Source organism: Arvicanthis niloticus, unplaced genomic scaffold (genome assembly GCF_011762505.2).
Source record: "Arvicanthis niloticus isolate mArvNil1 unplaced genomic scaffold, mArvNil1.pat.X pat_scaffold_289_arrow_ctg1, whole genome shotgun sequence".
NCBI classification, from domain to species: Eukaryota; Metazoa; Chordata; class Mammalia; order Rodentia; family Muridae; genus Arvicanthis; species Arvicanthis niloticus.
In genome coordinates this window covers 1-15750 of record NW_023045948.1, presented here as the reverse complement: position 1 = coordinate 15750, position 15750 = coordinate 1, and the positions used below count along the sequence as shown (strand labels likewise).

At 39.2% G+C, this 15750-nt stretch overlaps 1 pseudogene across 1 annotated transcript; it reads right to left on the bottom strand.

Moving 5' to 3' along the window:
• Positions 1 to 5836: 5836 nt before the first annotated feature.
• Positions 5837 to 8678, bottom strand: LOC117701873 (olfactory receptor 7C1-like; annotated as a pseudogene). The gene is made up of 2 exons (XR_013070275.1): positions 8500 to 8678; positions 5837 to 7354 (listed from the first exon to the last, which is right to left on the bottom strand). The product of XR_013070275.1 is annotated as an olfactory receptor 7C1-like (transcript).
• Positions 8679 to 15750: the final 7072 nt, after the last annotated feature.

Sequence of the window (15750 nt, the reverse complement as noted above, 5' to 3'; positions counted from 1 at the left end):
CTTAGGGCATGGTCAGTAGTGAGACGTGTATCTAAGGTGAGGTAACTTAGGTGGAGGATGTTCGTGGGTGAAACCCCAGGATGGCACTCTTATTCCAGGAGTGGTACACATGCTTGTCAGGTTAGCTCCCCCCTGGGAGTATAGAGATGCTTTGAGAGCAGTTGAAGGTCTAGAGCAGACAGAGATTAAATAACGTGAGTTGATTCAAAATGTAATTGAATGAAGGGGCTGAGTTTGAGAGCCTCATCAAGGCAGCAGAACTTGGCAGCTTCAGACATGTGGTTCTGGGTTTAGAGTCGAGGATACAAGGAAGGAGATGTGAAATTTCCCTCCATGGCTAATGAAAGACTCTGAGCACAGGAATGTCCTGCATGGAGGCTCAAAGGGCCATTGTGTGAAGCTGTGAAAGTGAGTCTGGATTCTATTAAAGACTCCAAGATGTTGGAGATGCCAGAATTTTGGGGTACATGTCAAAGAAAGCTGCAGACTAGGTGTGGAACCAGCCCAGAAGAGAAGTGTATTGCAATCAACAAAGCTGAAAGGTATTGGATGTCAGATCCAGCCTGGCTGCATAAGGGGAGGTGTGACACAGTTCCTGCCCCTTGCCAGGCCATTGATTCCCACTTGTGCTAATGACTGCTGTTGGCCTGAAACTTACCTGCTGTCTCTTCTATTTTACTTTCAATCTCTCTTTCTGGGGAAAGATTCCCCCATTACTCAGAGATAATTACTTCATAATAATAAGACAGATGCAGTTCTCAGGAATGAAGAATGGAGGTGGTTATGAGGCTGTGGCAGGTGAACAGAACTTCTGCTTTGCCTTTAGGGCCATGTGAAAGGATCTAGACAATATAATCACAGAGGCCATAAAACCCTACATGGTCCTTTGTAGAAATAGTTCATTGTTACAGGCATATCACAATCCTATGGGACAAGCAGTTGTGGAGAGATCTAATCGAACTCTAAAGGAAATGCTTAATAGGCAAAAGGGATCAATAAGAACCCCCAAAGATAGATTACATAGTGCTTTATTAATTTTAAATTTTTTGAATGCTAATGAACAAAACACCACAGCCGCTGAGAGACATTGGATGGTGGAAAAAAATACTGAACTAAATCAACCTGTTTACATTAAGGATATTCTGACGTCAGAATGGAAAGTGGGAAGTGTGTTATGCTGGGGGAGAGGTTATGCCTATGTTTCCACAGGAAAAGAAAAGCTGTGGGTTCCTTCCAAGTTGATAAAAATCAGACATGACAAAGGGAGACCCCCTGAAGACCTCGTCTACACAGAAGAAAAGGGAGACTAACACAACCAACCAAATAAGTGATGCATATGTGGTGTTGTTTATGTCTCTTTGTTGTTCCAGAGTTGATTATGACAGCGCTGGAACTGGCTGGGGCTAAAATGTCTATACAAAGCCAAGAACATTTAATTGGGTACTAATTTCTCATGACTTAATACCTGCCATCCTTTATGAGGGCATGTATACAAAGTTATATTATAGTTTGATTAAGTGATCAAACTAACCTGAAGAAGGGCAGTTGCCTTTCTTTATTGATCTTCATTGACCAAGCTGTGTGCCCTGCATGCTCCACGTGAATGTCTTCATAAAACTACCTGCTGCTTTTAAGTTATATGTTACAGGATGAAAGAAGAGAAACACAGCCCTAGCAAGATTCATACTCGGGGATGCTGAGACTCCAGGACCTTCTATTCCAGCTTCGTGCTTGATTTTACTGCAACTACATCGAAGCTGTTTCTTTTAAGGACTTGCTTCCAGAACTTTTTCAGAACAGCTAGATTGCCTGTCCTGCCTTTCTAACGGTCACAGTCATGGTGTCAGATAAGCAATGAACTTTCTCAGCACATAGTGACTTCAAGGCAAATGATGCCAGCTAGCTCTCCTTTGACTAAGCCAATTTTCCTATTTCTCTTTGGGCCCCCAGATGGGAATTCTTCACCCCAATTCAACTGGAAGCAGACAAAAGGAGATCATCGTCCCAGTTCCTTATGTTGGGGTGGATGGTTCTGGTTACTTTAGAAATTATTCATGTGTTGTCATTTAAAGGATAGTTTACAAATGTAGCTTCGGATGGGGAGGGAACTAGAGATCTTAATCTCAGGGATTTCTACCTTTCCTGTCCTCTTCTCTATTCTTCCTTCTTAGGTAAAAGGGAGGGAGGAAAGAAAGGGGGAGACATAGTAATATCATAGAAATAGACAAATAGGGTTAGGTTAGCAAATTTACTCTTAAGTGAAACATTACATAGGTATATCTTACATTGGTAGAAATCTTTACGACTGTTACAAGGTTGAAGTTATAATCTCTTATATTGGTATAGAATTTATTTTGTACAAATTTAGGGTTTTCACTGGTGTGAGTTTCTTACTGATATAAAAGTGGGATTAATATTTTTACTCTCATATAGGCATTGTGCCTGTATAACTCATTTAGAAATACAAGGCTTAGACCCAGTCCTTTTTAAACATTAAAAAAAAAAAAACTGATTTGAGATGGTTGACTTGTGAGTCAGGGGCCTATAGCAATTGCATGGCTCAGAGCTTACCGTTAGGGTATTTTCTAGATTTTAATTAGAAATAGTGGAAAGGCCTTTAATCCCAGCACTTGGGAGGCAGAGGCAGGCGGATTTCTGAGTTCGAGGCCAGCCTGGTTTACAGAGTGAGTTCCAGGACAGCCAGAACTACACAGAGAAACCCTGTCTCAAAAAAAAAAAAAAAAAAAAAAAAAAAAAAAAAAAAAAAAAAAAAAAAAAAAAAAAGAAAAAAGAAAAGAAAGAAATAGTGGAAAGGAATTAACAGACAAAAGTTCAGATTGCTTTACATAGATAGTTGGTTTTCAAAAACGTCAGAAGTCCACAGAATTGATGTTACAAGCATTCCTGTATAAATATTCATTTTATTGGAGACCTGTCTGCTCCTGACAGCTTCCCTGTCTTGGATTCTAAGAAGAAATTGAGCATCTTTGGAGTTACTCCAGTTGTGGTGAGACAGCCACTAGGCAAGAATTGCCTCTTTTCATCTACAGACAAAATACTGTGCAGAAAAAAGACACACTTGCAGAAGAGTCGACTGATTATATCTGCCTAGACAGAGTAATCAGCCCTTAGTAATTCTGCATCACTAAGGTCTGTCAGATGATGCTGGGCCAGAAGGCTGAAGATTTGATGCTCCAATGGTCGGTAGTATAGGGACTGTCCAGGTGTTCAGCGGTCTCTATAAATTGGCTAAGTTTTAGAAGCTATGCTTAGTGCTTCCCATAATTTCAGTTAACTCAGTCATTCTGGATTTATGACGGGGTTGAAAACCTATAGTCTCATAGCCAATCCTGGCTATTTACTTTGAGAGAAAAGATCTGAGTGGATAGTTTTCAGCTGACATTCATTCTGAAGACAGGACATAAGCCAGGTTCAGAACTAAGTCTTTTCGTTGAGAGAGATGACAGAGGTTCTACTCAGTTAACAAAAATGATGGACTGGGTATTAGGCCTATCTTGTACTTTAACAATTACAACATGGTAATATAGTTTGTGTTCAATTTATATCTGAGAGAAAAGAGTCTTTTAATTGGACAGAAAGGGGGAAGTGTTGTGGATAGCCCCAGCCTTTTGTTTTCATGGTATTTCCACTCCTGGGAGGGGCTGCAGGGAAGGAGTGAATCTTGTGAACCTTCTGTCCAATTGAATTTGTAAAATAAAGGCTAGAGCCAGTGATTGGGCAGTAGAAGGAGAGGTGGAGAAAAAGGCTTAGGGGAGGGGTCAGAAGAGGAGGAGTCAGAAGAGGAAGTTGCTGGGTGAGAGGCTACGTAGCCGATGGAAAGCTGGAGGAACTTGTTGGAGCCATTGGTGGAAGGAAAAGAAGGAGGAGAAGAACGTGGCTTAGAAAACTGCAGGTTTTAAGGGATCTCATAGCTGGGGAATAGAGTAGTACAATGGTAAATCTGCCCAATCTAGGCTTGTAGTTTATAATCATAAATATTGAGTTGTGTTTTCCTTGATCGGACTTGTTTGGGTCAGAGATTTACCACAACAGACTTGGCCTTGAACTTGGAATTATATGAGGAGATACATGTACTCTCTAGTCCAATGACTGCTGCATTAATTAGCCAGGGTGAACTTGGGGACATCAAAGATAGTTAAAGTGGTCTTAAGAATAAAAAGGTACAGATAGGAAAAAAAGGAGGAATCTATAAAAAACAAGCAAGTGATAGATGGATTTATTTTCTAAGAGGAAGGCTTGTATATGATCTAGAAACAAAGAGTATTAGGAGACTACATGAGGCCATGGAATAGCTAGGATAAGAAACCAAAGATTAGAGTATAAAAAGATGATGTACAAGCATATAAAAAGTTGAAGGATTGAAGATGACAATGCATAAATTTTAAGATTTTGTAAGAAATCATTTTAACCTTAGTAGTCTGTCACCTTTCTGTTTTTACATGAAAATAATTACTAAAGACTTCTGTCTGCTGTGCCAGGAAACTGCAAGAGCTGTGCCCAGCTACCCGTGAAGAGCAGGCTGTGTAAAAACTATAAGGGAATGTGCTTTTGCTTTGTGTTTAGTTTTTGTTTTAAGGAAGCAGGGGTTGGAACTAATGATCCAGGATTCATAGAATTTGTGTAAATTTAAAGATTTCTAAAAAAAAATTATTAACAATGTTCAAAGCCTTGATGATGTAGCTTTAGTAAATAAAACACTGAGTTCAGGCTCTCTGGTCAGGAGAAGGCAAAAAAATGAAAAGGAAGAAGAAAAAAGAATGTGAGGAAAGAAGGAAATAGAAAGGGAAGAAAGAGGAATGAAGACAGAAAAAGGAAGAATGATGAGAATTCTCAGGCAAAGAGAGAACAGACAGCTTGTACCCACTACTGACTCAGAGTTATTGAATCAATGCCACGCCCACCCTACCCCCCTTTCTCAGGACCTTCCTTATGCTGAGGCTGGACTTCTGCAGTTGGAGATCTGAAGAACACTTTGACATCAGACATGGAGGTGCAGAATGTGGAGTTTTCCCTGTTGGATTTCAGACTTACTTTGGACCAGCATTTCCTTTCTGTGATAACTTTTCTCCATTTTGAAAAGGCAATCTCTGTTCTGTGCCATTATAAGTTGAAAATATGTGATCCACTTTTTTATTTTGATTTTACAAGGGGTTACATTTAAGAGACTGTCATGAATCTCAGAAGAGACTTTGGACTTTTAAACAGTATTGAGGCTATAATAGTCTATAAGGAACTTTGAAGTTGGATTAAGTGTATTTTTGCATCATGATAATGACTATGTCATATCCCTGTGGGGGCCAGGGAGTGGAATTGGTGTTTTGAATTAAAATGGCCCAAATAGGCTCATATTTTCACTAGGAAGTGGTAGTATTTGAAAGGATTAGAAGGATTAAGACATGTGGCCTTGGAGGAAATGTGTCACTGTGGATGAGTTTTGAGGTTCTGACAGCCTATGCAGCCTATGCTAGATCCAATCTCTCTCTCTCTCTCTCTCTCTCTCCTCTCTCTCTCTCTCTCTCTCTGTGTGTGTGTGTGTGTGTGTGTATGTGTGTGTGTGTGTATCTGTCTGTCTGTTTGTCTTTCTATAGATTAGGATATTGAATTCTCAGCTACTTCTCCAGAATCATGTTTGCCTGAGTGCCACCATGCTCCTCACCATAATAATAATGGACTAACTTCTGAAATTGTATGCAAGCCCATAATTAAATGCTTTCTTTTATAGTAGTTGCATTAATTATAGTGTCTTTTTACAGCAATAAAACAGTGAATAAGACAGCACATAAATATATACTACAGAATTTAATGCTTCCCCAGATTGAAAATAAGAAAACTTAAAACTCAGGCAAAGACTTGAAAACACTTCATAAAACAATATTTGCAAATTGCTAATAAACACAGGAAGCAAAACATCTGAGTATGTATATATATTCAGCAAATCTCAGATCCTTAAAGTATTGAGCACTGTGTCCCACTTTTCCTAATCAAATGTGTCCATAGGGTCAAAAACACAGTCAACAAAGACAGAGCTGATATCTCGACTTTCAGAAGTGCTCGTCATGTAAGCATGAGCACTCTAATTAAACCCATAGAATCCATGTAAAAAAAAAAAAGTCATGACACACATTTATAATCCTAATGTAAGGCAGGCAGAGACAGAAAATCCTTGAGTTTCACTGGCTAACTACCCAAACTGAAGCAGTGAGCACCAAGCCCTAGGGGGGACTCTGTCTCCAAAAACAAGGTAGATGGTCATCTTGAAGAGGAACACCTTGAGTTGTCCTCTATTCTACACACACACACACACACACACACACACACACACACACCACACACACAATCACATACACTTAAGCACATACACATATTTTAAAAACTACTTTCAAGATGAAGATGACACACTGCATAGTAGTGTATTCAGGGCCCTCTTCATGTCCCTGTTCCTAAGGCTGTAGATGAAAGGGTTCATCATGGGAGTGACCACAGTATACAGAACAGAAGCAAACACCCCTGCCCAAGAAGCCTGTGTCCATGTAGAACTGAGGTACACTCCAAGGCAGGTTCCATAGAACAGAGACACAACTGAGAGATGAGAACCACAGGTAGAAAATGCTTTATATTTTCCTCCCACTGTTGAAATCTGCAAGACAGATGTCACAATTTGAGAATAAGAGAAAAGTATCCCAGCAAGAGGGAAAAATCCCATGATGCCTGTTACAATATATAACACGACATTATTGATGAAGGTGTCAGAGCAGGCTAGCTTAAGAAACTTCAGGAAGCTCACAAAAATAGTGTGGGATTTCCACAACGGCACAGAAAGATAGTCTCAGTGCAGTTAAACTCTCAGGTAGGGCTCCAAGTATGCTTATGAGCCATGCCAGAAGAAGCAGCTGGAAACAGAGCTTAGTGTTCATAAGGACTGTATAGTGGCAGGGGGTGGCAGATGGCCACAAAGCGGTCATATGCCATCACAGTCAGAAGCAAATTGTCCAGAAGTCCAAAGACGGTGAAGAAGTACATCTGTGTGATGCAGCCTGCATAGGTGATGAGCTTACTCTGAGTCTGAATATCCAGCAACATCTTTGGGACAGTGGTAGAAGTGAAACAGATGTCAGAGAAGGACAGGTTGGAGAGGAATAAGTACATCAGTGTGTGCAGCTTAGGGTCAGAGACAATGGCCAGGATGATGAGCAGGTTCCCAAAGATGGTCACCAAGTACAGAAACAAGAACAGCCCGAAGAGAGCAGACTGAATCTCTGGATCCTCTGAAAGTCCCAACAGGTAAAATTCTGGAATCCCTGTGTGGTTGTCTGGTTCCATGAAAATGAATTGTCTGTAAAAGAGGGGACACAGTATGACTGAATTAAGAGGAAACAAACATAGCAGGGGTGCATCTGCCTTAACTCAAACACCACGCATTGGTGACATGAGGTGTTTGCTTAATGAGTGCTTCTCTGTAGAGGCTGAGGTTTCTAAGTTCAGCCATAATTTCCTGTGGTCACCTCATGAGGGACTGACTCCCAGCTATAACACTTAACATAGTACTTAGATCTGACTTCAGATACCAGCTACCCTTAGCCAGCCTTTATCACCTAGGGTCTCTCCAATTACTTTTGATCATTATTTTTAATAATGTATTCTTTGAGGATTTCATATTCATACACAGTGAACATGATCACTTCCGCTGCTCCTTGCAGCTCTAGTTCCCCCCCCCCCGCATTCCCCCAACAGCTCCCTTCCCAATATTATATCCTCCTTTCTACAGAACACAATGTGTTTTTATTTCTTTTTTATTTTTCCTCTTAAAATAGTTAAGTTTCGTTTTGTTATAATTTTTGTTTTTTGAGACAATTTCTCTGTGTAGTCTTAGCTATCCTGGAACTCATTTTGTAGACCAGGCTAAAAGATCTGCCTGCCTCTGCTGGGATTAAAGACATGCTCCAACATGCCCAGCTCGGTAATTTTTTAAAATTAGAATAAAACCATATCATTTTCCTCCATTGTCTTTTATTTCTCCAATGCATCCCATGCCCCCTCAAATTCCTGGCTTCCTATTCTTTGTATTGTTAAAGATTTGTGCATATGTAAGTATATAGATATAAGTATATAGATATAACCCACTAAAACCAATTAGTGATTGCCCATATGTCTATGACTGTGGGGGTCATCCAATGGACCACCACCTGAAGAAAAATGCGTCTCCCTCTCCCAGCAGCTATCAGTTGTCCCTTTATAAGGGCTTGTGCCTCAAGAGTCCCTCTCTTTTTTGTGCTGGAATTTTGACTCAGTTGGCCCGATGCAGGTCTTACCCAGATATCTACAGTTCCTGAGTCACATCAGATCTAGAATATGGCATTTTGCAACACTCCTCCCCACCTGCTGTCCCTTACATCCTCTCTGTCTCCCTTTTCACAGTGTTCCCTGAGCCCTGAAAGCACCAGAGGCTGATAAGGGGTCTCCTTAGTGCTGAGCACTCACGGTCAGTTATTCTCAGCATGTTGACCAGTCATGGGTCCTCACTGACTGCTGCCCACTGCAAAAAGAAGCTTTCCTCGCCAAGACTGAGAGAAGTTCAGGTCTATGGATAGAAGCACAGTTATTTAGGAGGTATTTAGCAAAATAATAGTAGTAGGTTCAACCATAAAACCTAATACTTCCCAGCCATGAATTTTTGAGCATGTCTACAATACCAGGCATGAAATTCTCAGGCCACTATTGCAACAATGGACACATCTTGCATGGATGGTCAGTATTGTAGTATGCAGGGTCCAGTGCTGGGTAAGAACACTTGGTAACTTTTCTGTCCCTGCCAACTCCAGTAGTAACTTCAGCGCTATTAAATTTAAACAGCTAAAAGGTAGTTTCCTGGAGGTTTGAGATTGATATCTATATATCCTGCAGCCAAAGTGTGTGATATCATGACTTTAAAATACAACAACAATAGTGGTTTAGAATAAAAAAATTTAAAGTTTATAGGTAAATATGCCTTCAGTAAGTGGTGAGAAGGTGACACAAAGCCTAAGAGAGAACGAGAGATGGCTGTGTAGTTAAGGAGCACCTGCTGCTCCTCAAGGGAGCCTGAGTTTGATTCCCAGCAACCACATGGCAACTTTCGAACATCAGTATCTCCAGTTTCAGGACATCTGATGGCTTCTGGCCTCAGTGGACATAAGCTATACACATGCTACACAAATATATATGTAGCCAAAATGCATACTCATGTTTTTAAAAACTGGAGCAAGTATAAAGGATGAAATTACTTCACCAACTGGATTTCACCCTAGTGGAGATCAAGATGCTAGTGTGGTAATTTTGTCTAAATTTAGTTTATAAGAATTGTTTGGAATCTAGTGAAATATATCAGCAGGTAAGGGTGTTTCCCTGATGCTGTCAGCCTGGATTCAGTCTCAGGATCCATATAGTGGAAGAATGAAATGAACCTCCTGGAGGCCTTCTGGTCTCTACAGAAGCACCATAGAATGACATAGTCCCTCTCCAGTAAATAAATTAAATAAAAAGAATTTTTAAAAATTAATCTTTGCGCTAAAAGGAAAAAAATCTTCCTCGCACAACCAGAATAAGAATGTTTGTTTGCTTCATTAAGTGTTTTCCATAGAAAACTGTCCTAAACAAGTGAGGTTAGAAAATATATTCATTGAGTACTAAATATGATGACTCAGTTGCAGGAAACTCAAAGAAGCAATATGTTTTTCACGGTGGTAATTGATTTACTACCATACAATGAGTTAGTAGAAGAAGGCATTCATCTTTATAGGTGCTAAAAATACTCCATACAAATAGCTCTGGGAGAATTTTGAATGTAAGGATCTAGCTAACCATAGCAAAATAGATTCTTATCAGCTAATATCCATCCAGACATGAAATTATAGGAACAGTTTCCATTAACCTTATATTAAAAACAAATATTCATGTCTGCTACTGCTGCTACCAAGTACTATTATAAAACTTCAATGTGATTAAATAAAAAGTGATAGTTTTTCAAATTATAGGTAAAAGCAATTTTATTCATTTTCAGATGAGAAAATGACTGTATAAAATTGATTAAAAGCTATTACCATTAAAATGTGTATTGTGTAAATCTAAATTTTTAAGTACAAAACTTAAAACTTTATTTACTATCTCCAGCAGTAAACAGATATTTTATAAAAGTGGTCACATACCTACCTAACATTCTGGAGTTGGTGAGGTCATGAATCTTAGAGTAGAACACCACTGTACTAAACTAATATAATTCCTAACTGCATTCTGAATACTTACCTTTATACCCACAAATAAGTGTAGCTCTTGCCCCTCATCAGAGAAACTTCCTTTAAAGAGGAGATAATAGAAAGATTGCAAGAACCAGAGGACCAGGAAGTCTGCTGTGAGACTGTGTCTCCTAAAAATGACAAGGAAGATACTATGTCCATGGTACCTCAGCAATATGACTGCATAAACAGAATCTGAAAGATGACAGCACCACTAGATATGCTGAGGAGCTACAGGCAACTAAGGACTGCTGGGAGAGGAGAACTGGACTCCTCAGGCCTGAGTCCTCTAATTGCTTATCCAATATCAAGTGCCCATATGCATTTGAGCAACTGAATGGACTCAGCATGTTTTATTTATATACTTATACATATATGCAACAATAATTAAAGAAAAAGAGGACATGCATTTGAGAGGACGTGGGTGCACATTAATTTAAATATAAAAGAATCTGGAGTAAATAAAAGACATGCAAGTAGAAGGTCCCGGAGAAGTATAGCCAATAAAGTATCAAGAGGTAAGTCTGATTGAAGTACTGGATGCATATGTGAAAATGTCATTGTGTAGCCAATTATTTTATAAATTAATATATATGAGTAAGCATTGTCAGGAGCAAAAAACATGTTTCAGAGTGAAAGTGTGAAGCTCCACAGCCTCTGGATGGCTGTTCTAACTGTACAGAAGTTCATTGAGATATATGGCCTTCAGGCCTGGTTAATTTTGTGCTCTCTCCTCTCTCTCTCTCTCTCTCTCTCTCTCTCTCTCTCTCTCTCTCTCTCTTTCTCTCTCTTTCTCTCTCTCTTATTCTCTCTCTGTGTGTTTACTTTTTTATAATAAAGCCTATTTTTTAAAAATAAATTTTATTTTTAAAGGCAAAACAATTATGACTTGCACAGAAAGAATGTTGGACATTAAAAGTGATAAGCCTACAAATGAGTAAGTCATATGTATAATGTGCACATTTACATGAATTATATTAATCCTTCCTGTTGAATGAATGCATTCTATCAAACCCATATTCCCTAGAAACATGTAAAGGGAGGGCTGTCAACAATATTTTTAAGGTACCTAAAGGAGGCTGGATAGATGTGTGAGCAACGAGGTACAATGTGATAAGAACTAGTGCGTGATCCGAAAATCTGATCAATAAAACAAAAAGGAACCCTGAAATCTAACACAAAGAAAATTTAAAAATCCTAGAGAGCAGCAAGGAATAGTTACATCTGATGGAAGAAGAAAGCCTGTCAGGAAGACCTGCTACGATGTCAGGAAGACCAAGAAGCAAGAGGGATGCTGACCGAGAACAGGCTGAAGTGACATTAGTCACTTGACCTTTTGTAAATTGTTTTGGAAGCCATGACATTTCCTTGTTGTCTAACCCTAGGCTGTTCAGCTGGAAGAATTGCCTCTCCATCTCTTATTCCACTGGCCAATAGTTGGCTGTACTCAATTAGATGCTATAATTCTCAGATGTGTCTTGTGCATCTTACCTTTCAGAAAAGAGTCTGGTGGAGCCAATGAGCCAGCAAGGTCAGCGAGATGAGGCAATGAGTGGTTCCTGAACCACAGTAATATTCTCTGGAGCAGGATTTTTTCACATATACTTAGATTAGTGAACTAATGGTGATGTCGGGAGCTGTATTGTTTATTTAGTTCCATAAACTCAATCCTCAGGGCTTCTCATTAAATAAAACTTTATAATTTCATAATCTCTGGACGATATACCTGCTAGGATCCTGGGGACCAAAACATTAATGACAAAGTTCCAATCAGTTTTGTTCCCTTGTGGTTATTGAATTCAGAAACTGTGCTGCCTCCCTCAAGGGACATTACAAAACTATTCATAAGCACCTTAAATGAAATAGAGAAATATGTTGTAAAAAGAAAATAGACAAGTTATAGACAGTATAGATATTTGCAAGTATATGTGCACTAAATATTGAATAAGATACAGCCAATACTAAAGAATCTGAAGGAACAGACAGATTGCAGTAAATAACAACGGAGGTTTGCAACATACCGCTTTCCAGTCATAGGCAGATCAGGCAAGAAATCATACAGAAACATTGTACTCAATCATTTTGAGCAAGTGGAGTTAAAAGACTATACAATTAAATCCAATACCAACATTCCGATTACTGGAACTCTCTCCAGAAAACATCACATGTTGGGTCAGGAAACAAGCCTGAAACAGTTTGAGAAGACTTAAAATTTAAAAAGTAGCATTTCTAATCCCAGTTCTTGAACCTAGTGATTAGTAGTAATTTGACTTTCAAAAACTTAACAAGTGTATTGTAATTTTAAACTGTACTTCAGAATAAACAATAGCCTGATGAAGAAATGGGTTGAAAATATAAAAAGTAGCTTCAGAGAAACAAAACTGGAAATATAACACATGAAAACTTTAGAGCATGCATTAAGAACAATTCTAAGAAAAGAATTCATATTACTAAACACCATTATAAAGAAGAAACACCACAAGGAAACATCATCACACCGCAACGGAATACAAAAGGAACAAACAGCCTGGATGATTTCAGAATAAAGGGAAAAATAAATGATAAAAGTATGAATAGTGCGCCCACTACTCACGACACCTCCCTCTTCCCTTTGATGGCTATGATGTCATCGGGTAGAGGAAGATACAGAAACTCTTGACTGAATCTGTTGGCACAACCAGCCTCAGGAGTTTGCTAGAGGAACTCATTGCCACAGCATCCATAATAGATTTCCTTCACAGAAGGCAAAAGGCATTATCAGTTAATGAAGCTGAATTTTACAAATATTTCAGAAAAAAATACCAATTTTTTATGCTTTAATAAACATTGAAAGAGAACTCTTTCAAACTCATCACATGAGAGCAGGGTAGTCTTTATAAAAGACGCAGAAGAGGACACAGAAAACTATAGGTTAATGTACTTGATTAAATATAGGTAGTTGTATGTACTTGATTAACTATAGGTTAATGTACTTTCACAAAATATGAGCAAACAAAATCTAAATGTATAGAAAAAATATTGTAATTGTGATTAAATAGGCTTTCCTAGGAGAGGCAAGCTGGGTCAATATAACAACCAAAATACACAATAAAGCACATCATCAGGATAAAAGGCAGATACTGTGCGATGTGTCTATAGGTTGACAATAAGCATATAATACTTATCACCTCTTATAAATAAAAGATGTGGAGATTATGAGGATTGTGGTATCTCTAACACAATCTTGGCAGAATGTGAATTAATTCAGACATTACATAGAAGACCATGACTACAACAGAATCCCCATCTAAATTCCAGCTTTATTCTTCATAAAATAAAAAAAAAAGCATCTTAAATTTCATATGCAAACACATTAGAAACAAAACAGCCAAAATAATCCTGAATATTAAGAATATATTGTATGATGCATGCATTGATTCACTGATCAGTGAAATAGAATTGAGGACCACATATAAGCTCACACTCCTACAGCCATCTGATTTTTCACAGAGGCCAACAGTATACATTGGAGAGAAGAGCATCTTCAACAAAATTGTGCTGAACAACTTGATAGTTACATGGTGAAGAATGAAACTTGGCCATACCTCTTGATCCGTACCTCAACATAAGACATAATACTCTGAATCTGAGAGGAAAAGTTACAGGATATGCTTAAAAGCTTGGTAGAATAAGAAAGAATTTTCTTTCTTCTTTTAAAATGTGTACAAACATTTTGCTTCCATGTATGTATGTGTACCAGTGTGCATGCCTGGAGCCTGTGGATGTCAGAAGACACCTGTAGATTCCCTGGAACTGGATGGAGTTACGGATGATTGTAAACCACCATAGAGGTGCTTGGAATCAAATACAGGTCTTTGAGCAACAAGTGCTCTTAACCACTAAGTCACTTCTCCAGCCCTAGGAAAGAAGTTTCTGGACAAGAACAGTTTAACTCAGGTATTAAGACCAACAGGGTTTTCTGGACACAATAGGGAAGTTACACATAGGACACATGTTACACATGTGACAGCATGAATAAGACCCTCACAAGCTTAAGCCAAACAAAACCCTGGTGCTGAGAGAGGAGTTGAGGATGAAGTCCCAGCCCTAGTTGAGAAGCAATTGGCATTTAATAGTTTTTAGAAAAAGTGATAGTTTCCTTTTAAGAGTGTAATCCTTCCTAAATATACCAAACTCCAGGGAAGTCCCCACAACCTAGAGTATTTGGACAGCACAAATTGTACTCAGTGGAGTTGTTTTGTTTTGTTTTGTTTTGCTTTAAGAATAAGAAGTCAGGGGCTGGAGAGATGGCTCAATGGTTAAGAGCATTGACTGCTCTTTCAGAGGTCTTGAGTTCAATTCCCAGCAACCACATGAAGGCTCACAACTATCTGTAATGGGATCTGATGCCCTCTTCTGGTGTGTCTGAAGATAGCTTCAGTGTTCATAAATAAATAAATAAATAAATAAATAAATAAATAAATAAATCTTAAAAAAAATAAGAAGTCAGGTGTGTAGATAAGAGAGAGAAAATATCCAGAGGAGTCTGGAGCAGAGAGAAAAAAGTAGAGTGAACAGTGGCCAGCAGACTGGATGTGGCCAAGACTGTGAGAGAGGAAGGGGAGCAGGGGAGAGAGAGTAGAGAGAGCATCCTAAGAACAGCAGTGCAGAGAACAGTGAAGCTGGTCCGTTGTAAGAAGGAATAGCTGCAGGGAGGGAAGGGGCAGGAGAGTGTTGTGGAGGCTCTGAAATGTACAAGTGCTTGTGAGGAGGAACTGAGAGAGACTATCATGGACTTGATATGTTGGTAGGCACTGTGTGTGTGTGTGTGTGTGTGTGTGTGTGTGTGTGTGTGTGTTCACTGGAAAGCCATATGTTCCTTTTGCCAGAAGGAAGGGATATGACTCCTTTGGTTTCACAAGTTCCTGAAGAATGTGGGATTTTATCTAACCACCAGAAATCCTCCCGTAGTCCAGGTCAGGCTCAGTTCTGGGCATTTGGACTGCCATTCAGGGTTGGGTGGTGATAGTTACAGTTTCCTTTAGGCCTGCTATTAGGCTTGATAGCAATTGCCTTTACACACGAGGCATCTCACAGTCCCAGTAGCCTACTTCCTTCTAAGAAGAAACCGTGGGGGGGGGATTTTCAACCTTGCCACCACACTGCAGCAGCCAGGGCCCCCGCTTAACCAGTAAGATGGTGTAGTTTGAAATTTTGAACTTGATGCTTGTCCCTGAACCACCCGTATCTATTTAAGAGACAAGCCTCAGAGAACAAATACAGCACTTAACATTTCAGGAGACTGGATGAAGATGTCTTTTTTCCCCCCAGAAAATCACCTGCCACAAGAGGAAGCCTGCATGTAAAAGAATATAATTTAAAACTAATACAGCGACATGAGGAGACACAACAAGTTGGTGATAGTGCAGGTCTGGGAAAACTTCCAGCTGAACTGTCTTTCTGATCAACCTCTAGCCACAGT